General features: G+C 42.6%; 1 protein-coding gene across 4 annotated transcripts in view; it reads right to left on the bottom strand.

The window, feature by feature from the left end:
• The window catches only part of ITPRIP (inositol 1,4,5-trisphosphate receptor interacting protein), a 40,696-nt gene that overhangs the window by 7,104 nt on the left and 6,900 nt on the right, over positions 1–26,692 (bottom strand). The window contains exon 1 of one of the 4 annotated variants that reach the window (XM_061636069.1): positions 14,970–15,071. The exons of the other annotated variants lie outside the window; for them this stretch is intronic. The gene's annotated coding sequence lies outside the window, so the exon portion shown is untranslated. Of the gene's footprint in view, positions 1–14,969; positions 15,072–26,692 lie in introns of those variants that run through there. 4 annotated transcript variants of the gene reach the window in all.

The following is a 26,692-nucleotide window of genomic DNA, read 5'->3' as shown; positions in this document are numbered from 1 at the left end:
TGTCAATTCTATGTAGTACTGATGAGATCAATGTGTCTCAGTGCAAGCATTGCTGCTTGCCTGACGGAGCCATCTCCCCTCTACTTCCCCCCGTGCACTGTGGGGCCAATTGGGGGGCACAAGGGGATGAGGGGGAAGCCATATTCCACTAGCAGGAATTCTTGCAATGGTTCCTGCTAGTGGGATGGTTAATTGAATCTCATTATTTCAATTCCTGCGTGTGTACAGAGGGAATATGAATTATAATAATAAGGTTGTCCATAAAAGAAAAGTAACACTGTTAACCAGGGCTTGGGGGGGGGCACAGACGGCAATTGCCCCAGGCCTCTCACACGGAGGGAGCCACATGAAAGCTGGCATTGCTGCATCATTGCCAACTCTTCTTTCAGAATCCCATTAACTTGAACACCACCATAAACCTCATGGGGGGAAAAAATCACATAAACTCTATTGGTGGTTGTGTCCTTTTGTCATCATGACAATGTGAGCAAGACGGTGGCAGCCACACAAGCAGGGCTAATAGCAACCCAGCCCAACCATAGTCAGGTTTTTTTTATTTTATTTTATCTCACTTTTTTCCCTCCAAGGAACCCAAGGCAGCTTACATGATCTTCCATTTTATCATCACAACAACCCTGTGAGTTAGGTTAGACTGAGAGTCAATCAGTGACTGACCCAAAGTCACCCAGTGAGCATCATGGTCGAATGGGGATGCAAACTGGAGTTACCCCAGCCCAACACTCTAAACACTGCACCCCACCACATGCCCTACGGAGCCAGGGTCCCTCATGCAGAGCATGCTGAAGGCACCAGGATAGAGGACTCCAGGGCCTCTGCTCCCTCCACGGTACAATTGTCAATGATAATGGCAACCAGTTTCTCTTCTCGATTCTCACTGGCACAATTTTCTTGAGCTCTCTGCCATTATAACTGGCCACAGAACCAGTTTAAGACTGTTCCCTCTCCTCCAATGAGAGCACTGATTAGAACTGAGAGAATGGTTCTGATTGGATGGGACCAGCAGGCAGGGCTATGGAGTCGGAGTCGTGAGCAATTTTGGGTGGAGTCAGAGTCGGTAGAAATGTTCCGACTCCGACTCCTTCATAAATAGCAAATGTATATTAACTAGTAATAATAAATTTACTGTAGTAAAATGGTAGCATAAGGCATTTCATCACCACCACGTGAATCCAGAGCTTGGGAAAGTTACTTTTTTAAACTACAACTCCCATCAGCCCCAGAGATTGGGGCTTGTGATTCTGGATTCACGTGGTGGTGATGAAATGTCTTGTGCTACCATTTTACTACAGTTAATGTGTTATTACTAGTTAATATACATTTGCCAGTTATGAAGGAGTCAGAGTCGGACAGTAGAAAAATAGAGGAGTCGGAGTCGAAGGTCTGGCGTACCGACTCCACAGTCCTGCCAGCAGGGAGAAAAGAGAGGACAGTTCTCAGCAGAAGAGCATGGGGATCCCGAGAGGAATGGAGCAGATAGCCACGGAGCCCCTGTATTCATACTTCAGTGGAAGAAGGAAAGGTAGTTATTTGGGGGAGGGAGACAAAAAGTGGAGGGCACAGAGCCTGTGTGGGAGATAGAGGGTGGGCATGTGGGCAGTGATGTGTTTCATTTAGAGGGGATTTGGGGGAATGACTTACCCTTCTGCGGAATGGATGTCATGATGTTGGAGCAAAGGACTGGGGTGGGCTCCAAGGAGTGGCTTTCATGTTTGGGGGCTCATACACCCCACCTCTTGGGCAAGCTGCTTGTCTTTAGGCCTTTCAAAAAAGGAATGGTTTGCTTGCAGTGGCAAATATTTGGGTTGTTCACACCCCTCATGACAGCCTTTTGACTGGCCCCACCCTGTCCGTGGTGACCCTTTTGTGGCAGGGTCCGTGGTGCACTCTCAAAATCCCAAATGTGTCCATGAGCCCAAAAGGGTAGAGACCACCCCATACATAGTAGTTATTGCTTTGAACTGTTTTAAAGGCATATATGGAATTCAACTATCCACCTACATTATGAGCAAGTCCCTCCCTCTGAAAATGTATGCTTTTGAGGGATGGCTGGTTTATACTAAAGAAGTAAGGAAGTTTATTTGTGAAAATAAACTCAGTTTTCTGAACGTTTCTAAGAGCTCTACAGGTAGCCAGTGGAGAATGTAGCTTCTGAAAATTGACAATACATATTTGCATTCAACAATGGTGCAAGAGAGACATTTTGGACATGAAACAGCTGGAAAACTGGATCTAAAAGAGATAGCCCTTGGAGGTGGGAGCACCAATTGCATGGTTCACCTAGAGTGTCAGTTGTTGGTGTCACTTGTGCACAACAGCCTGCACAACCTGAAGCCCACCAAATGGAATTCAGCCCACCAAATGGAATTCAGCCCACCTTCCATAAGGTGCAATGGCCCGCGGGACAGGGGAAGGGGTAGATAAACCTGTTTCTGCAGTCCTAGATATGGTTCTTGCTGACTGATGGGCTGAATTCTGCTTGGAGAATTGTCAAGTGCAAAGGTCTAGTGTACAACATGATGCCCAACAGAGTATTTCAAGCAAGAAATAATCAGGACTCTGTTCCGAGGATCTTACAACCCATATTTTGACAGTAATGGAGAAAAGTGTTGGGAGTGCACAGCAAAGGTAACAAGAAACTGGTATGAGCTGATGCAGTTACAGATATTTAGGCTTTATTATGGTGGTGGCGAGGAAGAAATTAATGGGGCTTGCTAAAGTTTTCATGGAAGTGGTGGGTTTTGAGGAGAGATCTGAAGGAAAAGCAAGGTGTAGACGTTCTGGGAAGGAGTATGCTGCAAAGATGATTTGAAAAAGCAGGAGATTGTTGAATGGCTGAGGGTGGCAGAGTTGGGAGGAGTAGCAGTCATAGAAAAGGGCTTATTGAGAGCCAAGGGCAGAAAGATGCTGTGGGGTAAGCTAGCAGAGGGCTATGAAAACAAGGACAAGAAGTTGGTGTGAAATGCAGGAGGGGATAGGAAGCCATTGTTGGGATCTGAGTAGGGGTGTTGCAAGGACTGTATGATGAAAGAGGCAAATTATTATTAGGCAAAAGGAACCAATGCTGGCCCAAGACATTTGGTTGCCTGAAGCCAGAAACAAATCCTACTTTGTTAGCCAAGGTGGTACCCTCCAGATGTTTTGGACTACAATGCTAATCTGCCCCCACCAGGAAGGCTAATGGCCAGGGATGATGGGAGATGTAGTCCAAAATATCTGGAGTACATCGGCTTGGCTACCTCTGTTTGAACCTTGTTGCGCCATTCAGACACCAAATGCCTGCCTTCATATCTTTCCTCTTCAGGATACCACCTGAAGCAGATTGCTTCACCCTGCTGCACAGCAGAGCCAGTTCTGCAAAAAGCATTTTTCACACAAGGAATAGTCAAGAGAATTGGGTGTCCTTTGCTCAGAGAGACAAACAAGGAGAAGATTATGAATGGCCTAGAAAAAAACCCCCTGTTTATTATCTTAGGTAATACTTCAAATAGAAAGCATCCAGAGTAAATTAAACATCACATTTAACTCAAAAAAAGAAGAGCGGAAATAGTTATTCTTCCAAACCCAAATCCCACTGATGTCATTTTTTAAAAAAAAGCCAGAAGCCATCCTGCAGGTCAGTGCCTTCATCCGTTTCCAAGAGATTTTCAGGAAGTGCCACAGAGTTCCTTTTCTTGGATCTGTATTTTTATGGAACAACGTGTATATTTTGAGATTCAAATATAGCATGGCGAGGTGCCAATGACTGGGTTTTGGTCTTGAAGCACTAAGTACAGGCGCCTCTGACATGGAAGGAACAGAGGAGACACTTGACAGCAACAACAGAACAGGCTTCACTCATTAGGTGCATGCCAGTCCCTTCCCTGATCAAATGGATGAGATTTCTTCTACTGTCAATTGGAAGCCACAGATCATAAATAAAATGGAGATCTGCATAATAAACAATGCATGCCTTTTAAAGCAGGGATGGGGAACTTCGGGCCCCAGTGCTGAACGTAGCCCTCGAGGCTTCTGTATGTGGCCTTTGGGACTCTCCCCAGGCTACACATAGTTCAGTGGCAGAGGATCTACTGTGCATCCTAGGTTCATTCCCTGTTATCTCTAGGTAGGGCTGGGACAGATCCTTGTCTGATACCTTAGATTGCAGCTGCCAGTCAGTGCAGATAATACTAACCTAGATGGCACAACGGTCTGACTCGGTATAAGGCAGGTTCCTATGTTCCATGTACACCCCCTCCCCAGGCGACACCTCTCAGTGGCTCTGCTTTGCACTGTCAGGGAGTGTTTGTGCCTGACTGGAATGTGTCCTTGAATTCTGATACTCCCTCTTGCTCACCTGAATGCAGGATAGAGAGGCAAGCATGTGTGTACACACAAACTAGCCTACTGCACAAAAGTAATATTTACAGTCATTGCTCTGCCCACTTTTTTGCCTTTGGCCCTGCTCACAATTGGCATGTGGCTCCCAGAAGATTGCCCAGAAAGGAATGTCGGAAAACAAAATCTCTACCCCTGTTTTAAAGATATATGCCAGTAACTAACAATACATGTGCTAGGCTGAAAAGTAGTGATTTGGAACAGAGAAGGCTGAAAACTCCAAGAATGTGAAGCCTCAGTTCCGTACCTGGTTCCTCAGTCCTTGCTGTTTCCCACTGAGATCAGCCAAAACTAATGGAGGACAGATTGGCATCTGTAGTGCATGATTTCAACAGGAGACAGGTTAACATTGACAGCTAATCTGGGGCCTGATGAAATTCAAGAGAACCTGAGGCTCCCAATATTTCATAATTGTTCTGGCAGTCTGTCAAACCCACTTAGTTTTCATAAGAGCTGTGGTCCCCTACCTTTACCATATCTTTTGCTTGCACATTCTCTTTCCTAGTCGATGCAAATAAACAAAACCCCACAAAATATTCTTATAAAATTGGAATACAATTGGAAAACTAAATGTACGAAATGTAGCCCTATACATATACTAATAGCAAACTTATTCCTGAATTACTGACCCTTATGCAGGTCAGACAGCATTATATATGCGTGCGCACACACACACACACACACAGGAATGTTAATCACCATACTCAAGGAAAACCCAAGATTTGCAGAAATACAAAAAACGGGAGGAGGGACTTAAGAAAACACTGTACCTGAATAGCTCAGTGAGGATTGAGCATGCTGAAAAGATATGCCATTTTTTTAGGGTGGGGGATGGAAAATCATAGGGGAGGGGGAATGAAATGGAGTATCCTGAAAATAGGCGTAGTTGGCTCAGGAGCATTCCACCCTGCAACATTTTGTTGTAGGGCCCAATTTTTTCTTTTAACCAGATTCTGGCTGCTCAGTTCCAAGGCTTTCCTTGCCAAATTCTATAGAATGCTGTGTTTTTCTTTGTAACAGTGTGTACTTAATGTGCAAAAGTCCTGACTAGTGACACGTTCCAGTTAGGGGTCAATTCAACCCCCTGGTTAGCAGCAATAGGGCTTAATGGAGTGGCATAGCCACCACTGCACCTACATCCCTACCACTCACACTGGCCAGGGCATAAAGTGGTGGTGGTGGATAGGCAAGAAAAGCTCCCAGGCTGGTGTAGTAAAGAGACCTGGGTCAGGCCCATTGCCATCATGTGATAGCAGCAGGGCTGGCTCAGGATCCGGCAGATCCTGTTCTAACCCTGTCCTACCCCTCCCCATTTTGGGGGTTTCTGCTGGCTGCAGCTTCTGCCTGCCCACTACTGGAGTTGCCCCACCAGCAGTGGAGCTTGTCTGCTAGCGGAGGCTGGCAGATCTTGGCAGAGTTGGGTGAAGGGACACCTCCACCTTATCCTCCAGCACGGTGGATTGTTGAATTGCTCTGCTTAGCACTTTTAACTCCAGTGAAGAATTATTTTATTCTCTCCCACTGAAATCAAATGGATTTACAATCCTTGAAGCTTTGCTGGGTTATGCCTTACGGCATGAGCAGAAGCAGCACACTGTCTGGAAGCATCCTGCAGAACCAAAGCTCGACTCCCATGCATTCAGGAGAAGCCACATGCTGAGAACATAGTGAGATCCACCTGCTTGTAAGTTTCTTCTTAAGAGACCTGCCATTTTGATGAGAAGTGATGTTGGTATGTTAGTGTTCTGTCAGCATTCACCCAGGAGGTGAAAGGCGTGGCTGATGTTCTTGCATATATGAGATTAGATGCAGAACACCCATAATCCCAGTGCTGACAAACACAAAAAGCTTTTATTAATATTTATAAATACTTTCCCAACCTGCCTGTGCATGCCAGCTGGTTAAGAGCATCAGATGGAACAAAGCATCACCAACACCTCATGTTTTGCTTAACTAATTCATTGGGTGGTGTGTGTGAAGAAAAAGAGGAGAGCAACTTTGAACACAGGCCCTTCAGGGGGTGTTTACCTGGCTTCTGTTATTTAGTGATTAAACTGCTTTGCTTTCATTGCATTACCAATTATGAAAGAGGAAAATGCCTCCAAGAGATGTTGGGGGCCATGAGGATCAAGTTTCCTTCACTTCCTTTCTCACAGCTTTTTGTTACACCCACAAAGTTAGCAACAAACTCAAGGTTTCAACTTACTTTGGGAGGGGCAACCTTTGCAGGAACCTCAAGCATAGGTGGTGGACCTGGGATAAGCTCATCAAAAGAGGTTCTCCTCAAAGCATACAGTACAATCTTCCTTCTCACACCAAAAATTGTATTTCTCCCATGACATTTCAATGTGGTAGATTCTTTTAGGAATGAGGCCCCAGCTAGGATTGTAAACAGACTGAATATTTTTACTTTTTTCAATCTATGAACTGTGCAGGGATGTATAAGATCTGAAGGAGAAGAGGAGAGTGCAAAAAACTTGAGAAAGGCCTCTCAGCACAAAACTGGGCACTTGCATAGGCAGCTGTGCACTTTAAAATAACAAAGATGGCTTTAAATCAGACAGGGAGTGAGACAGGAGTGTATTTTATCACCTTTAATCTATACGCAGAACATATCATACGGAAAGTGGGATTGGACCAAGATGAAGATGTGAAAACTGAAGGGAGAAATATCAATAATTTAAGACATGCGGACAATACCATACTACTAGCAGAAACCAGTAACGATCTGGAATGAAAGCTGTTGAAAGTTACAGAGGAAAGCACACAAGCAGGACTACAGCTGAACGTCAAGAAGACTAAAGTAATAACAGAAGATTTATGTAACTTTAAAGTTGATAATGAGGACATTGAACTCATCAAGGATTATCAATACCTTGGCACAGTCGTTAACCAAAATGGAGACAATAATTAAGAAACCAGAAGAAGGCTAGGGCTGGGGAGGGCAGCTATGAGAGAGCTAGAAAAGGTCCTCAAATGCAAAGATGTATCACTGAACACTAAAGTCAGGATCATTCAGACCATGGTACTCCCGATCGCTATGTATGGATGTGAAAGTGAAAAAAGCTGGTAAGAGAAAAATCAACTCATTTGAAATGAGGTGTTGGAAGTGAGCTTTGCAGATACCATGGACCACAAAAAAGACAAATAATTGGGTGTTACAACAAATTAAACCAGAGCTATCATTACAAGCTAAAATGATGAAAATGAGGTTATCATATTTTGGACACATAATGGGAAGACATAATTCATTAGAAAAGACAATGCTGGGAAAACCAGAAGGGAGTTGGAAAAGAGGAAGACCAAACAAGAGATGGATTGGTTCCATAAAGGAAGCCACAGACCTGAACTTGCAAGATCTGAAGAGGGTGGTTTACAACAGATGCTATTGGAGGTTGCCGATTCATAGGGACACCATAAGTCATAATCAACTTGAAGGCACATAACAACAACAAATTTTAAACTGATTAAGATTATGGAGGAGGGATGATGGCACAAGGGCTAGAACAGAAATTGTTATAACAGTTCTCTGCCGCAAACCTCTTCTCACGACAGTATAACTTAAGGCTGCTGTAGCTAAAGCTGGCCATCTGCTTCGCAAAAGCTAATCTTTTTAAAAAACTGCATTTAAAATCCCACATAGGGGTAGAATGGCAGTCCGGACAACAGCCTATTATATACATATATTTGATCAAATCATATTTGATTTATTTTAAATATTTATATTCCACCTTTCTACCTTGCTTGCTCATAGCAGCTACATAATTTTAACATTATTAAAATTATTAAAATATGTATGTGTAATATATTTGCCACCATGAAACATGTGATGTGGTACCCTGACTTTGCTCTTAATACACCCATTGGCAAACATGACTCATTAGTGCTTTCTGGTTTGTGGCACGGAGCTCTACCTTGATGGCAGCATTTGCATGGTACTCTAAACTATAGTTTAGCATTATGTACACAAGCCTCAGACTCATATGCTTCCTTTACTCTAGAGGGGTTGCAGGAAGGATATCAGAAGCTTTCCCTGGAGTTTTTCATTGGGCTGGTTCAACTTCGGCCATAATGCTAAACCATTAGCAATACAAGAATGAGCCTTGTATGCTTCCCCCCACCTCTCCTTCAGTATGGCTGTAGGGAGTTTGGAAGTGTTTGCTTCTTTTTTTGATCAACTTCAGGTTGCCATGTCTTCTGAACCTGGACAAACTGTGGTTAAACAGATTGCAGTTAGGGGAGGCATGCTAACTTCAAACCATACGTTTAAGATTCAGACAACATGCTAAACTGCAGTTAATCTAAAACTGAAGCAGAAAGCCACACTAAATAATGGTTTAGCAAACTCAGCCAATGGGTGGTATCAAACTAAACAGTTCTGCTAGCGCAAGGAGTTTTAGCTGCACGATGGAACTTCCCTGCCCTCTCCTCTCCCCACACGCCACCTGCAAGCCTTATAAATGTGCCCCAGGGGGGTTGGGGGAACCTCTGGAACAGATTTAGGGGGCAAGTGGGGAGAGGAGAGAACAGGGACGTTCTATTGTGCAGCTAAAACTCCTTGTGCTAGCAGAACTGTTTAGCTGGATACTGCCCAATATGCCTGAACCCAGACAAATTGTCTGTGGTTAGTGTTAACTATGGCTCATTGCAGGAAAAGCCAACATGGTGCCCACCAGATTTTGTGCACTACAACTCCCATTATCCTTTACCATTGGCCATGCTGGCTGGGACTGATGAGAGTTGGAGTCTAACAATCTGGAGGATAACACATTGGCTGTCTCTGAAACATGCCAACTTCAAACTGAGGTTAATTATCCTGACTTTTAAACTAATGGCTTATTGAAATGCTAACCAGTTTCCAAAGAACTGCTGTTTAGTTGAAATGGAAGGAAAAGCTTCTGATCTGTGGCCACAGTAGGGGAGAGGGCAGAGAGAAGCACACAAACCCAGGTCTTATGCGTATAATGTCAAATTATGGTTTAGTGTTACAAATTAAGCAGGCCAATCCGTTTCAACAAACTTTAGAGCATATACATTTCAAAACCTCATTTAAACATAGCTACACAAAGTTCATATGGCAATTATGGACAGTAAAGCTTTCTATATAGGCAGCTGTTTCAATGACACCTGCTGTGTTTTCAAAGCTCTTGCTATAAAAGCTGATCATCTAGGAATTCTTCTAGTGATCCCTGCTATAATGATAGGGATTATGCAATATGATGAAAGTTTTAAAAGATTACGCCATCTTAGAAAGAGGCTCAGCAAGAAAGATTATTACACATGAAAGAGTAAAGGGTACAGAAACTACAGCAAACAAAAAATCATTTATATTTTCAAAATTTACATTTATACTTAGAATTTCTACTCATTTTAACATAGCATTTACCTCTAAGGACACCTACAACAATGGTTTTCACTCTTGGTGGTGGTAAGATGCTGGGTTAAAATTATTGAATTATTGCCATGAGGTAAAATAGTAGTTTTTACTTTAAAATCTAAGTAAATTGCCTGTGCATACTGCAGAAAGTTAACTGTTTAGTTGCTTTTGCCAAAAAGAGGGATTCATTTTAAGATTGCATCCCCATATTAATTGTTAGCTGGGGATAGACAGATGAAAGTAGACAGTGGTAGGGAAGATTAATGTGGTGGGGCATACAACTGCAATCCTATACTCATGTACCTGGAAGTAGGTCCCATTGAACTCCATGGGTCTTATTTTTGAGTAAACATATACAAGTGTTAAGTGCATTTTAATGATAAAGCTAAATCATGTCAGGGCTGAAAGAGACCCAATAGGTTCAGAAAGGGGTAACCCAAATGATTAAAAGGATGGAACAACTCCCCTATGAGGAAAGGTTGCAGCAGTAGAGGCTCTTTAATTTAGAGAAAAGATGTAAGGGATAGGGTTGCCATACTGCCCAGTTAGCAGGGTTTTACCCGGATTCTAGCCATGCTCCCCAGAGCCTGCGTAGCCCATTAGATGGCCCCGATTCTCAGCATTTTTTTTTAAAGCAAATGTCTAGCTCTGGTGGATCCAGAGATACAAGGCAAAATGTGCAGGCAGTTTTCTGCCCATTTTGTGAGAAATCAGCCTACTTCCGCCTTCCATTGTTCCTAGCCAATGAGGGATACCAAAACTTAATTTCCATAATTTGAAAATTAGCCTGCCCAGATTTGTGGAACTGTAATATGACAATCCTAGTAAGGGAGGACATGACAGAAATGTATAAAATCATGTACGGCATATGGATAGAGAAAAGTTTTTCTTTCCCTTTCATAGCACTACAAGTAAGGTTGCCAGGTTCAGGGCCTGAGACTGATCCTGTATCTTTAAAGGTAAAGGTGTCCCCGCACTTGTAGTGCGAGTCATTTCCAACTCTTAGGGTGACGTCTTGTGACGTTTACTAGGCAGACTGTATATATGGGGTGGGATTGCCAGTTTCATCCCCGGCCTTTCTTTACTCCCCAGCATATGCCGGGTACTCATTTTACCGACTATGGATGGATGGAAGGCTGAGTGGACCTCGACCCCCTTTTACCGGAGATTCGACTTCCTCCTTCTGTTGGAATCGAACTCCGGCCTTGAGCAGAGCTTCGTCTGCGTTACCGCCGCTTCCCCATGCACAACTTTTAAAGATACAGAAGACCTCTTGGAGGCCAGGCCTGGCAACCAAGAATTCCACCTTGTGGTTTTTCCCATTACAGTGTTGCAAGAACACCTGCACTTGGCTGACTTTCTCTTCTCCTAAAGATACAGGATCAGTCTCAGGCCCTGAACCTGGCAACCCTAACTACAAGTCATGGACATCCAATGAAGCTGAAAGTTGGAAGATTCAGGACAGACAAAAGGAAGTACTTCTTCACACAGCATATCATCTATGGAATTCGCTCCCAAAGGAGGCAGTGATGGCCACCAACTTTGATGTCTTTAAAAGAGAATTCGACAAATTCATGGAGGATAAGGCTATCAATTGCTATTAGCCACAATGGTTATGCTCTACCTCCACAGTTTGAGGCAGCATGCTTCAGAATACCAGTTGCTAGAAACCACAGGAGAGGAGGGGAGAGTTCTGTTTGTGCCCAGGTCCTGCTTGCAGGCTTCCCACAGGCATCTGATTGGCCACTGTGACAACAGGATGCTGAACTAGAGAGGTCACTGGTCTGATCCAGCAGGCTCTTCTTATGTCCTTAATATCTACTGTGTTCTACTGTGTAATGATGGAAATCGTTTAAATACAAGACACATAGCAAGACATATGGGGTTGGAGAGAAAAAATGAATATATTTAAATTTGGGGGCATTATTTCTTTAGGGGCCATTAGCCAAAATAGGGTAGTATGCAAAGATCTTTCTCTTGATTGCCAAAATCTGGGAACTAAATATATATGGTAAAAGGATTCCTCTTAAGATGCACCTGTTCTACTGCTGAAGTGGAGATGCGGAGGAAGAAGAGGCCCTTACATTTTAAAAGCTAGGGGCATCATATAGGGACATATCTTTTTAAGTTAGTAAATACTGCCTCAGTATTCCCTTGTATGTTTCTTACATCATCTTATTTTCTCTGGCCACTTTTTCTAGGTTTTAGGCTATCTGTACAGCCAGGGGAATAAAAGGAACTTTGTTTGCATGTCAAGGGTTGCCCCTCCCCACTGCCTCCTGCTCCTGTGCCTTTAAGAGTAGCCTGCTGACCAGAAGTGAGGGGAGGGGAGGCTTTTCATATCGTTTTCTATCTATGCCAGGAACAGCTTTGCCATTTTCATTTCTAATGTCAGCAGGAGTGCCAACTGCTATCTTTTTGGCGCCTTTTGAAGATTTTCCTCTTTCAACAAGCCTTAAGTTGAGACCTATCCCAGTCTGCGTCTGTGCTAGAATTGCTTTCAATATGTTTTCTTTAATAATACATTTTAACCCCCTTTTTGTTTTTAAAGATGTTTTTAAAGCTTTTAAAAAATGTTTTTAACGTTATATTGTTTTAATGTATTTTAAGGTCTTTTTATGATGTTTTAAAGTGTCTTTAGCGTTTCTGTTTGCCACCCTGGGCTCCTGCTTGGAGGAAGGGTGGGATATAAATCAAATAATAAATAAAATTAATAAATAAAACAGCTTTTTTCAGGCACAGTGCACTGTATGTGGATTGGACCCTCTGTCCCCTTCGCAAAAGAGAACATAGGTTTGCAAATTTGCATATCCTTTGCATTATGTGCCAATGTGTGTCTTTTGCAAGTGGAGTGGAGGGCCCAAAAATAAATCAGTGGCCACACACACCATAAAATATCTGACAGACAGCACATGAACAGGTGAAGCTTTTTCCATAACTGGATCTCCATGCTAAACAAGGCTTATGCTGTTGAGTTTCTGCCTGCCACACAGCTGTTAAAAGGCACAAGAACCCTGCTTATACTCAATGCCAACCCTAAACCAAAGCCATAACTACAATCCTATAACCATGTACCTTGGAGTCAGTCCCACTAAACACAAAAAGACTTACTTCTGAGTAGACACATATACCACTGTACTGTAAGTTAACTAAGCAGTGTATTCTTAATGAGTGCTTGATCTTTAGTTCCTGCATACCAGGAGACATGCCTAAGCCTCTTTGCAAAGCGGGTGCAAGGTGGGGTTCTTTAATATCTACCCACACTTATTGTGTAGTGCTATTTGCAGAAATTAACTTCTATGAAGCATCTTATCTCAGACACATCCACCACAGGAAGGCACATTCTGCATGCTAGGAAAAAAGGAAGAGCAAACTATGGAGATTCCAAGGACTAAAAAATGAGGCAGAAGCAGGAAAAGTACACTAAAAGGGAGGGGGGGGGATGGATTTCTATCACCTGGTGTCCAAACAGCTCATCAGTCACAGCCCTGACTTCACTCACTGGCTAAAAATACTGATACGTGGGAGCAGCCAGGCTGGCTCATTTCACAGAAATGGCTTACAAGGGTATCTGCACTTTTTCTTTGTAACGTCCTTTTCTAGGAGGGCAAGACGCTTAAAAAAAACCTCAGAGTCTGGGGCATCTGTTGGCCATGGTACATTGGTATCCCCTGTACCTGCTTAATTGGTGTCAGATTGGTTATAGACATGGGGATAGGGCAGAAGAAAAATGGGACCCCCACGTTCCTTACCCCCACTATGAAACCTCCTTGTGATAGGTCCTGATTAGAACCTATTGCCACAAATTGCAATAATGAGGAGATGGAATTAGGGATATGGTTGTTAAGGCTACCAATGAGGAACAGGATCAGGGCAAATATGATGGGCTAACCTGGCATAACTTTGTGGAAATTCAAAAGAGAAAACAGTAGTTTTGCCATATATCTCAAAATGCTGTCTCCGGTCATAAATACTAGGAAAGGGTATTCTGCTTTTGTTAGCTCAGTGTTAGAGGGGTCAGTCACATGCCTGACATTGGCTACCTTTTCCAGCATGCATACTGAGAACATTTGGAAAGGATCTCTCTTTCAACCACTAGAAGTAAATAATTTTCATGGAAATCCTGACGTCTTTCCTGTGTGCAGTTCAAAGTGGCTCCACCTCTACCAGAGCATAAATGCCTGGCAATCCAAATGGAGACAGGGTCAAGCATTTGTTCTTTCAGAAAACAATAGGACCTACATAGTGTTGAACAGTTCAAGGACATTTCCTGTACAAGGCAAACAGAAGCAATCTTGTATGCTTGATTAATCCATGTTTTCTCCTTAAAAAAACACCTGGTCAAAACTGCATACATTCTATCAGTTTAATCTAAAATCTAACATCTTATTCTAAATTAATATTTAAAAGGATGCTGTGCTGAAGAGGATCTTAGTGCACAGCCAAATCTAAATTGGAAATCTCCTCACTCATGAGATTTTATACGCATCAAATACAAGCATTAAAATAACATACTGCTTTTAAAAATTTGTTTATTGTGCTTGCGCTACTATTGTGTTCTGAATATCACTCTGATTTCATTCAGAAGCTTAAAAAGGGCCCCCCTGATTTTATCACATTGTCTCATGACTATGACTTTTAGGTACTCTTTAAAAGAATAATGCCTATGAAAAAATATCTTATGCATTAACAATCCTGGTCAAAGTGAGCCTCACACACAATTTTTGCCATGCCTTCCTTCTGCCAGCCAGATGTGCAATGGGACCATTTGTAAGACTCAGGACCAGCAGATCCCACAAAATTCTCATACAGAATTTTTTGTAGCATTTCAATAGGACTAAAAATGGGTTGGATACCTTCTGCACACAAACAATGCATTAGGCTACATTGCAGAATCACTGCCAGGCTTTAATTGATTTTCTCTTGTTCAATAAGGCAAAAATATTTTCACTCTAACCAAATCAGTTGCTCCTGGAACCAACCCAGTCACTCTGGTGAAACATTTGTTCAATTACCAATTTGTCACATGAGTCATTCTTGCCATTTTTGTTGTTTTGGGCAGCAGGCAAGAGATTCTGCCCAAATCATTTTATGGACTGAAACAAATACAGGGATGAAGCAATATCTCTGTGTGCCTGGATGTCCTGTTTCCAGGAGTAACTTTATATAACCACTTGCCATTCCATTTTCTCCTTACCAGCATGTATTTATGCATGTATATCCCAACTTTCTTTCATCATGGAATTCAAGGTGGCATACATGAGGTTCCTAGGCAGTCTACCATTAGGGCATTGACCAGATCCAGATCTGCTTTGCTGCATCATGTACCCTTGGATCATGCCTTGGAACCGGAAGTTGTCAAAACAGGAACAGGAGGAAGAAAAAACATGTCAGAAAGCCAGGTGACAAAATGCATTCCTGGACTAAAGGCTTCCCCACTTGGACATTCACCAATTACTAAAATAAATAAATAAGGAGAAAATTAGAGCTAAGTATAAAAGTAAACAAGAACTCATAGATTTCCTCATCCTTCCCAGACAACTTCACAAAGTCTTTAAGTTGTTTGCGCTACTTGAGAGATGCAGCTCCAATGTGGCAGGAATCAGGAGGAATTGTGCCTGCTTAGAGAGCTAGTGTGGTGTAGTGGTTAAGGTGTTGGACTACGACCTGGGAGACCAGTGTTCAAATCCCCACACAGCCATGAAGCTCACGGGTTGACCTTGGGCCAGTCACTGCTTCTCAGCCTCATGAAAACCCTATTTATAGGGCTGCCCTAAGTCGGAATCGACTTGAAGGCAGTACATTTACATTTAGTTACATATGGAATTGACAGAATATAAGAAGAGCCTGCTGGATCAGGCCAGTGGCCCATCTAGTCCAGCATCCTGTTCTCACAGTGGTCAACCAGAAGCCTCTGGAAAGGATGCAAGAACTGCATTTGCCTTGTACTTAAGTATGTTCCAGTATGATTGTAGGATAAAACAATTCAGCACCAACAATCCAGCTCCCAATCACTGGCAGTGCAGCCACCACATTAGCAATCACACCATCTCCTTGCAACTAATACAAGGCCGATCATTTAATTTGCACCAACAAAGAAAAGGACACAAATTAAAATGTTGACTCAGCAAGGCAAACAAGGGTTGCTGGAGAAAAAAATATTTAGACATTTATAGCCTGCATGCTCAGACAATAGGTATTCACAGCCGCTTACAATTAAAATCACAGAAAAAAAGGGCTGAGCACTCAGGCATCTATCTCCATTCAAACAGCAACTACAGAGCCAACAACATAATTGCTACAGATCTCTGTCAACAATGTCTTTCACATACTCTGTTAGAAGATGAAAAAGATATTTAACACCAAGAATTGAATGGCTAATGAAAAAATGATGATAAACAGTGCCCATAAGAAACTATAAAGCCACCAAGTCTAATATTTTTCTAAAGTGTAAAGAGACTAACATAGCACATGACAAGTAATCATACCTTAATAACCTCATGTTTCCAACCATTTACAGCTGAATTTGTCCCAACTGTGTTAATTCCAGTTTTATTTTATTTGGTCACTATACTGAAAGTCAGGAAACCAATGTCTTCTAGACTATGCCAGAAGTTACAGCTTTCAGAATTTAAACATTTAAAAGGTATTCCTTCTGTAATTTGTTTAATCTATATGCAGGCAGAAAAATAATTTGAAGTTCTTGTCATAGACACTGAAGGTATTGATAAATCAGAGAGAGAGAGAGAGAGAGAGAGAGAGAGAGAGAGAGAGAATCATAACAGACGCATAAGTGACTGCAGTGATGGGGAAGAGTTTGGGAACTAGTCCACATGAACTGAAGAGTCTAAGGCCATAACATTTGCCTCAACAGGAGTGCATCTGGCACAAAAATATGGAAAACTATGTCACAATTAGTTATCTACCATGTTTTGGGCTTTTATTTTTTTAAAAAAGAAAGAGAAGCATAGTATAGATATTTTCTTTAAAAATCTCTGTGGATATTCTATTCCAACATTGTATTTCCCAAATATATACTTCCAAACAGCTCTAATGCACTTTGTAACAGCGACCTAGCTCTTCCTCGCTGAGGGAAATCTAAATCCCATCCCTTGTGCAAGAACTGGACATGGTGCTACTGGACCAGAGACTATGATTATTTCTATAGTGCCATCAGCGCCCAAGGTGCTTTACAAACTGCAAGACAGCAGGCTCCTGCCAAGAGGAGCTTATAAGATAAATTTTGACACAGAAGAGACAACACAGAATGGGGATGGAGGCAGGGGTAAAGGGGAACAATATGCATCAATTTAAATTACTTGTAGTCAGGATTAGTTACAGTACGGCATAGGTACTAAATTGTTCCATAGGGTTCATGGAAAATGTGGGTGTCAAGGAGGGATTTGAAGAAAAAGTGACATCATGCAGGTGTCCGGGGGGTGGGGGGGTAGTTCCAGGAAGTTATGCATGGCAGAACATTTTCCAACATGGACAATTTCCCAATGCTTTATTTTTCTATGTAAAACGTTCTGTTTCATAAGTTCATTCATAAGAATAGCCCAGTCCACATGCGACACTAAGACAAACTATGACTTAAGTATGAAAATGTGGGCACCTACAGCAAAAATTGTGGCTGCTTTGCCCCTCTTCTGATCCTGTTCCTGTAGCACTACCTGGAGCTAAGCCATGGTTTGGTGTGGTGTTACATGTGAACCTGGATTTGTGCTACCTCAGACAAACCATGAGCAATACACCAAGAACAAATCTGCAGCTCATGGTTTGTTTGGGTCAAAACATTGCATGCAGTTACCAAAAGGAGAGCCAGGGGCTCTATTTAATTATCTCATTTCATCAGTGAAAGGATTTATGCATGTCCAATGGAACTTCCCCCCCTCCCCTCCCCTCATGTAGACCCTCCAACCCCTGGAACAGATTTAGCGGGACCATGGGGGCAGAGGAAGTTCTGTTGAGCAAGTGTAAGTCCTTGAGCGGATGGAACAAGTCAGTTGGATACCCCTCAATGTTTCTGCCTCAGACATTTAAACAGAGACAGGGAATAAAGGGAGCAGGAATAGACAGGTAGAGAAACTCACCAAAACGTTTGACCCACTTTCATCACTAAATTCCAAATGCCGATAAAACATTATGGGAGTTTGGGCAAAACGTGCAATTTATGTTCATCACCAAAGAGGTACTGTGCAGAGGTGTACCTTGGGTGCCCCAATATTGAGTTAAAGATCACTCACCCTCTTCCTTCCAGAAAAAGCACAAATTATTTGCGAGACAGAAGAGCCATGACATGCGTTTCCATGGCAGATGCATCACATACAAGGCAATTAGCCCACATGATACTCATTTGAGACATGTCTGTGGTAAGCACAAATACTTGCTTGGTTAGTAACCATGAGGGCAACAAAAGCTGGCTTTGTACAATAGCCAAATGACAGGCTCCCTCTGCCATTAACAGGCTAATTTGCAGCACCATGGGAATGATGCATCATGACTCCAAAGCCTCACACAGAGAAGCAGACTCTCTCCACGTCTATATGTTCTGTTAAGAAGCAACAATATCATTCCAAGAAGAAAAGCTGAGTCCAGCAGTTTTCCAGTTAAGAGTCTGAATCAAAGAACAAGGGCAGAAGGAGAGCCCATCTGCAGTATGTGTGACTATATCCTTGAGGGCACCTCCCATATCCAGTTTAGGAAGTCAAGTCCAAGCAAGAGAGTGGGCTAGAAGCCAGACCAAGAAAGTAACTGAAGGAAAGACCTGTTGTACATAGTTCTGTGCTGAAACTACTTCATGTTCAATTCCTCTGACCTGCTCTTCATTAAACAGAGAACATTACACCATCCCAGAAGCAGAGCTGCAACCTTTCGGTTATTAATCAGCTGGATGAACTGATGGAGGGGCATCCCTAATTAATTTGGCAACATGTTAAAAAAACAGCAGTGTTTATGGTTTTTCATAAAAGTGTTTATAAAATCTGCAGAGGGCTGGCTTTCCCCTTTCACTCCCACACACTCTTCTAAAATGGTGTCTGCCGCAACACGTGCATGCATCATCTAAAAACACGTTCTTTCCTCAAGACTATTGTTTTAGTCATGTGCAAATTTATGCAGATTTAATGCAGATTCTGGCCCGCTTGCACTGGATGCCTGTATGTTTCCGAGCTCGATTCAAGGTGCTGGTTTTGACCTATAAAGCCTTACACGGCTTGGTACCTCAATACCTGATGGAACGCCTCTCCCGATACGAACCCACCCGTACACTACGTTCAACATCAAAGGCCCTCCTCCGGGTGCCTACTCCAAGGGAAGCTCAGAGGGTGGCAACAAGGGAGAGGGCCTTCTCAGTGGTGGCCCCCAAATTATGGAATGATCTCCCTGACGAGGTGCGCCTGGCACCAACACTGTTATCTTTTCGGCGCCAGGTCAAGACTTCTCCCAGGCATTTTAGCATGTGTTTTATATTGTTTTAAAATTTTAAATTGTGTTTTGAGTTATTTTTTAAAAGATGTATTTTTAAATTGTATATGTTTTTAGTTACTGTAAACCGCCCAGGGAGCTTCGGCTATGGGGCGGTATAAAAGTATAAAAATAAATAAATAAATAAATAAATATAATTAGCAATTAATAAAATTAATTAATTAAAAGACCCAATCAAGAAAGATGTCTTTGATCAGGTAACTTCACTTAATTTAGCCTTACTCCTTTGGGCAGACACCTTGGTAACAGAATGCTTCATGGGGCCTAGTGCAGAGCATCTAGTATGCCATAAAACAGTCATTGTCAACCTGGTGCCCTCCAGATGTTCTGGACTACTGTTCCCATCAACCCTAGCCAGCACATTTTGGCTAGGGCTGGTGAGGATTGTTATCCAAAATATCTGGAGGGCACCAGGCTGGCAAAGGCTGCTGTAAGTAAGCAGCAGGAGTGTTGGAACTAATATAATGGAAGTCTCAAATTATACTTGTCTGCAACCATTTTCTGCCTTTTGCATGGGCTTTCACCTGCCCTACCCACCAGAGATGGAAACATTGTGCTTGTTTGGACTAGCAAGGTGCATATTCCGTCAATTGTGTTATAACCAGTGCTTTCTTGTAAAAAAAAAAAAATGAGGTGCCAGAACTCATATCCTGATAATCCGATGCCTCTACCATCCCTCCCTGCTTTTTGCACCCCCTTCCGTGTTGGCTGATTGTCATTGGATGGGGTGGGGTTTCTATGGGCAAAGAGGTCAAAGGGGCGTAGTCAGCTGTCTTCATTTTCTCCCCTCTTTCTCACTTGCAAAGATACCATGGACACTTAAGCACTGCACTTGTACAAATACTGAGCACCTAAGTAAACTGAAAAGTGTCTTACTAAGTAAACTGAAATGTGTTTAGAAGGTGTCCCTGCTGTCACAGTTGCTTCTCTACTGGGAGAAAAGGTGTGCCCCCCCCCACTCCCATTCTAGTTCTCTACTTCCTCTGCAAAGAAATAGTGGCCACTTAAACACTGCATTTTTTAATATTTAAGACCCAATTACCTTGTCACAATTCCTAGTGTAAGTTCATGCCACAATAACTGTAAATAACTCAGAAGTGAGCCCAACTGAAGTCCAGGTGGAATGCTTCTGATAAGTGTGTACAGGATTGCAGCCTGAATTGGCTAGTCTTAAAGGTGTCACACGGGACTGTTAACAATGGACCCCATAAATTTCCAGACCTATGGGAAAAAAGATGATTCCCCTCCCCCAGCTTATTCACTTTTACATTTCCCCCCCACAATGTGGAATAAGGTAGAGGGATATTAAGTGGCCTAGGACTTGGGAGACCAGTGGTAAAATCGCCAATGCTTTGAGGAGGCATGATGTACTGTAATGGAGGACTTCAATTACTGTGATATCTGTTGCGAGACAAATTCTGCCAAACATGGCCCCTCCAAGAAATTCCTGGCTTGTGTTGGAGATAACTTTCTCCTACAGAAAGTAGAAGAAGCAACTAGAGGATTGGCTATCCTTGACTTGATTCTAAACAACAGAGATGACTTGGTGGATGAACTGGCAGTTACAGGAACTCTGGGGGAAAGTGACCAAGCTATACTAGAGTTCTTGATTTTAAAGGAACCAAAAGCTGAGGGTAGCAATAAGCATACCCTGGACTTCAGGAAAGCCGATTTTAATAAACTCAGAACAACGGTAAGCAAGGTTCTGTGGCAAGCGAACCTAATGAGAAAAGGATCCAAGATGGGTGGGAGTTTCTAAAAGAGGAAATTCTAAGGGCACAATGGTAAACAATTCCATCAGGAAAAAAGGGGGAAGACATCAGAAGAAGCCAATGTGGCTTCACAGAAAGCTTAGAGATGACCTGAAAACAAAAAAAAAGACACATACAGGAAGTGGAAGGAAAAGGCCAGGCCACAAAGGAAGAGCACAGACAGGTAGCACAGAATTGCAGGGATGGCATAAGGAAGGCTAAAGCTGAGAATGAATGAGCTAAGATTAGCAACAGATGCCAAAAGCAAAAAAAGCTTTCTTCAGGTACATCCGTAGTAAAAGACAGAGAAAAGAAATGATGGTACAGCTACACAGTGAGGATGGCAAAATGATAGCAGATTACAAAGAAAAGGCAGAAGTGCTCAATTCCTACTTTGGCTCAGTCTTCTCCCAAAAGAGGGTCTATGACCCTCCTGGAAAACATGAAGTTGAAGGGGCAGGATTGCAGCTTCAGACTGAAAGACAAATAGTCAAGGAATACCTAATCACTTTGAACGAGTTCAGATCTCCAGGGCCCGATGAACTGCATCCTAGGGTATTGAAGGAAGAACTCTCAGAACCACTGTCTATTATCTTTGTGATATTGTGGAGGATGGGTGAAGTGCTGGACAATTGGAGGAGGGCTAATGGTGTCCCAACCTTCAAAAAGGGCAAAAAGGAGGAACCTGAAAACTACAGACCAGTGAGCCTGACATCAATCCCTGGGAATTATGGAGTAGATTATAAAGCAGTCAATCTGTAAGCACCTTAAAAACAATGCAGTGATTACTAAAAGCCAACATGGATTTATCAAGAACAAATCCTGCCAGACTAATCTGATCTCGTTTTTTGATCTGGTAACCGCCCCGGTAGACTGTTGGAATATTGTGGCCATAATATATCTCAACTTCAGCAAAGCTTTTGACAAAGTGCCCCAAGATATTCTGATTAGCAAGCTAGCTAAATGTAGGCAGGATGGAACTATCAGGTAGATCCACAGTTGGCTACAGAATTGTACTCAAAGACAAATGAATTGTCTCCTTCTCAAACTGTGGGGGAAGAAACAAACGGGGTACCGCAGGGCTCGGTCCTGGGCCCAGTGCTCTTCAACATTTTTATTAATGACTTGGATGAGGAGGTGTAGGGAATGCTTATCAAATTTGCAGATACAAAATTGGGAGGGATAGCTAATACTTTGGAAGACAGAAACAAAATTCAAAGTGATCTTGACAGACTGGAGCATTGGACTGAAAACAGCAAAATAAAATTTAACAGGGATAAGTGCAAAGTTCTACACCTAGGAAAAAGAAACCTAACCCACAGTTATAAGATGGGGGATACTTGGCTCAGCAATACTACATGCAAGAAGGATCTTGGGATTGTTGTTGATCACAAGCTGAACATGAGCCAACAGTGTGATGTAGCTGCGAAAAAGCAAATGCTATTTTAGGCTGCATTAACAAAAGTATAGTTTCCAAATCGCATGAAGTATTGGTTCCCCTTTATTTGGCACTGAGGTTAGGCCTCATCTTGAGTACTGTGTCTAGTTCTGGACACTACACTTTAAGAAGGATGCAGACAAACTGGACAGGGTTCAGAGGAGGGCAACAAGGATGATCAGGGGACTGGAAACAAAGCCCTATGAGGAGAGACTGAAAGAACTGGGTACATTTAGCCTGGAGAAGACTGAGGGCAGATATGATAGCACTCTTCAAGTATTTGAAAGGTTGTCACACAGGGGAGAGCAGGGATCTCTTCTCGATCGTCCCAGAGTGCAGGACACAGAATAATGGGCTCAAGTTGCAGGAAGCCAGATTTCGACTGAACATCAGGAAAAACTTCCTAACTGTTAGAGCGTATGACAATGGAACTTACAGTAGGGCCCTGCTTTACAGCGCTTCCCTTTACAGCGATTCGCTAATGCGGCAGCTTTCAATTAGGGAAAGTCCCCGCATTAAGGTGCTTGTTCCGTTTTTACAGCAGTTTTTTCCATCGCGTGGCATTTTGACGTCATTTTCACGCGATGCATCCCATTATCTCAATGGGTTTCGCTTTACAGCGATTTCCGCTTTACAACAGGGGTTCGGAATGGAACCCACCGTATGAGCATAGGGCCCTACTATATTACCTAGGGAGGTGGTGGGCTCTCCAACACTGCAGACCTTCAGGAGGTAGCTGGACAGTCACCTGTTGGGTATGCTTTACGTTGGATTCCTGCCTCAATGGCCTTATAGGCCCTTTCCAACTTTATGATTCTATGATAAGCCAAGAGACAGCAATCAGGTAACTGATATTTGCTACTTGTTCCTTATGCTATGAACAACACAGATTTTTAAAAGCAGATTTTCCAACAGCACAAACTTCCAGCTGGTCACCCCACACTATAAAAAAGTGCCAAATGAACACACAGCATGCTTTGCTCCTTGCTTATTCCCAGTATCAGTGGCAGTTTCTTCATAGGAGTCAGTAGTTCTTACCTACTGTCTAGCAATGAAGCTGCAGCTAGTGCAAAACGCAGCAGCCAGACTACTGACGAGGACCAAGCGGTCCTCACATATTACACCTGTTCTGGCCCGTTTGCACTGTTTGCCGATTTGTTTCCGGGCCAGATTCAAGGTGCTGGTATTGACCTATAAAGCCTTACACGGTGTGGGCCCGCAATATCTGATGGAACGCCTCTCCCGCTATGAACCTACCCGTACACTTCGTTCGACATCTAAGGCCCTCCTCCGAGTACTGTCTCACCGAGAGGCTCGGAGGGTAATGACAAGATCTAGGGCCTTTTCGGTGGTGGCCCCCGAATTGTGGAACAGTCTCCCCGAGGAGGTACGTCTGGCGCCTACGCTGCTATCCTTTCGGCGCCAGGCTAAAACCTTCCTATTCTCCCAGGCATTTTAATATATTTCTATGTATTTTACTGTTTTAATGTTTTAGCTATGCTAATATCATTTAGTGTTATTATGAATTTGTATTTTTATCTGTGATTTTGTTCATTTATTATATTATTGTATGTTGTACACCGCCCAGGGAGCCATTGGCTATGGGCGGTTTATAAATGAAATTAAATAAATAAATAAATATATGAATCTGCCTTAGCTCACTAACCAACAAGCCAATCCAGTGGCTCTTGCGGCAACGTAAAGCCCAACTCAGTGACACACCAGTGAAAGGACTAATGGATCATCCTGAAAGTTGTCCGACTACTCCTGTTGCCTCATTAAACTTGTGCTGCCAAAACTGATACCTCTCAACCCCTGGGCTTCTCCTGTTTCACCAAGATTACCTGATAAGCATCACTCAGTGGTGGTTTAAAACTGGTCCATTTTACACTGCACTCAACAGGGCCTGCAATGAATACTTTCAGTACTAACTGCTGTTAGTTCACAAAAGAAAGACGACAATTCCTGACACCATAAGGTATTATTATTTGGGTATTTGCGGGTTCTGGGGTGAGGGGCAAACATATGGGTAAAAAACCCACAAGAAACCAAGATAACCACTCCCCCCACTCCGTTCTTGAGTAAAAATATCTCTGTACAGAGTCAGACACAAACCTTGGCTTGTGCTTGTCCTAGCCAGTAAAAAATTAAAAAAAAAAAACTGCTTCCAGCAGCTACAGTTACAGTTCTCCTCTGCCCTTGAAGGTCTTCTTCCTCAGCCCTTCACCAGAACTCAGTCCTGGTTCTGCAGTTCTTACAGCGATGATTCACTGTTAGTTCTCTTAGTTTAGAAAAAATATCACAGGACAGGCCCCAACTCTTTCTTCAGGGCCTGCAGGTTTCTCACTCTTCCTTCTCAAACCCTTCTTCTCTCAGTTTATAGCAGCTGCAGTAGCACAAACTCAGAGAGAGTGTTGAGGCCCAACAGACTGAACTAGGTAGGCCGGGACAGCACACGACGCTTCCAGACAAACTGAAGTACAGTGAGATGTAAGTTTGTGACCTGAATCTATTCCTATATTGCCAAGCCTGCTAAAATCTCAATAGATCTACTGAAATATCTGTTGGTCTATTGATTGTCTGAAAAATACTTTTGAATGAGAGAAATCTACTGATATTTGGCCTTATGTGAGTTTTTGCAGAAGTTGCTTCTTCAGTGGAATCCAGTGGAATCAAAGCACAGCCAGAGTCAGAATGGCAGTTGTGTTCAGTGTGTACTCTGCAATCAGCAGGACGGTCTGCTCAGTTCCCTGTGCCAGAGGATTTTGTATTGTCTGCAGAATCACATGGTTACCAACCAAAGAAGCTTTTTCAGAGGGTTTCTAGATTGTCCAGCTCAGTCTAGACTTATGATTGGTCTAGCTAGACTTAATCCAGGCCTATGATTGGAATAGTTTGGGCAGTTCTTTTAAAGTATGGAAACTGAATACATTCTACCTTGATGTAATTTGTGTCCATGCTGTTCCTTTCCCTCCCCTGCCTGAGTAGCAACGCAGCAGCAAAAAAAGGAGGTGCTGGAACTCAGTTCCACCACAAAAAAAGCCCTGATTATAAGGATTTGGGAGGTTAATCCAAACAGCACAATTTCTGCAAAAACTGAAGTTTAGGCTGCATATCTTTATCGTACAGTAATTTCCACTGAGGTATAGATTCTTCAAGCCACATGTATGGCATTGCAAGGCTATGGCTGTATTTATACCTTTAGTTAAGTTGAACTATGTAAAGCTGCCCCAACAGAAATAGGGAACTAGTTCAACAAGGCAGAATTTGAGAGTAATACTAATGCCAGAGAAGACCAAAGGAAGATAGAGAAGGTAGATGTATCAAGACAAACTACAAGTGATTGAGTTCTTCCAGTTTTGAACATGAAGGGAAAAGCAGTTGCCAGGAAATCCTATGCAAAGTTCTTTCATGGCATGAAAATATTTTTTCCAGCCAAAAGGGGGATGAATGAGAGAAGAAAGTACTTCTAATAGATATGACATGGATACTCTAGCCAATAAAATTCCAGGATGGACATGGCCATTTCTAGTTTGATCTGTGTGTGCATATATTGTTCCTTTACATTATAGTAATTTTATTTAAATTATTACAAATCTAGAACTGCTCGTTGCTCTCTGTTGAATTTTTTTTTTTTTTTTTTTTTTAAGAGGAGAGCAAGTTGTGCCCTCCAAACATCCAAAAAAGTTAAAGGAAAAATCTAGCTCATGTCTCAGTTTTTAAAATGAACAGAACACTGTTCATTTTCTCCTTACTAAATCTTTCTTTTCTATTTAAGTTTCTATGTTTGTGATGATCTTATGTTTTTCCAGTTGGAAATCATTTTTCCCCTTAGCACTTATGTCAAGAACAAATTTAAGAACACATAGCACTGTGTTTTAAAAATAAATATGAAGGGTTGTATTCAATGCTGGTCCTACTCAGAAGAGACCCTTTGAAATTAATGAACCTCTGTTAGGCTGCAATCCAATACACGCCTACTCAGAAGTAAGCTCCATTGTGTTCAATCAGACTTACTCCCAGGTAAGTGTGTACTGGACCGCAGCCTTAGTCATGTCAGCTAATCTAAAAAGGTCAGGTCTCAGTAGGATTAGCACTGAGTACCACCCAAAGACCGCCACATGATATTTTGTCATATGCATCTGCCCAGAACTTAAGATCTTCTTCTAAGGCATTTCTCTGGGCACTCCCATTTGGTGAGGTGCCATGGATGCCTACTGGGGAAAGGGCCTTTGCAGCAGCTGT

This window comes from Rhineura floridana, chromosome 7, assembly GCF_030035675.1.
Source record: "Rhineura floridana isolate rRhiFlo1 chromosome 7, rRhiFlo1.hap2, whole genome shotgun sequence".
NCBI classification, from domain to species: domain Eukaryota; kingdom Metazoa; phylum Chordata; class Lepidosauria; order Squamata; family Rhineuridae; genus Rhineura; species Rhineura floridana.
The sequence above is the reverse complement of the archived record's forward strand: the minus strand, read 5'-3'. Positions and strand labels throughout refer to the sequence as shown.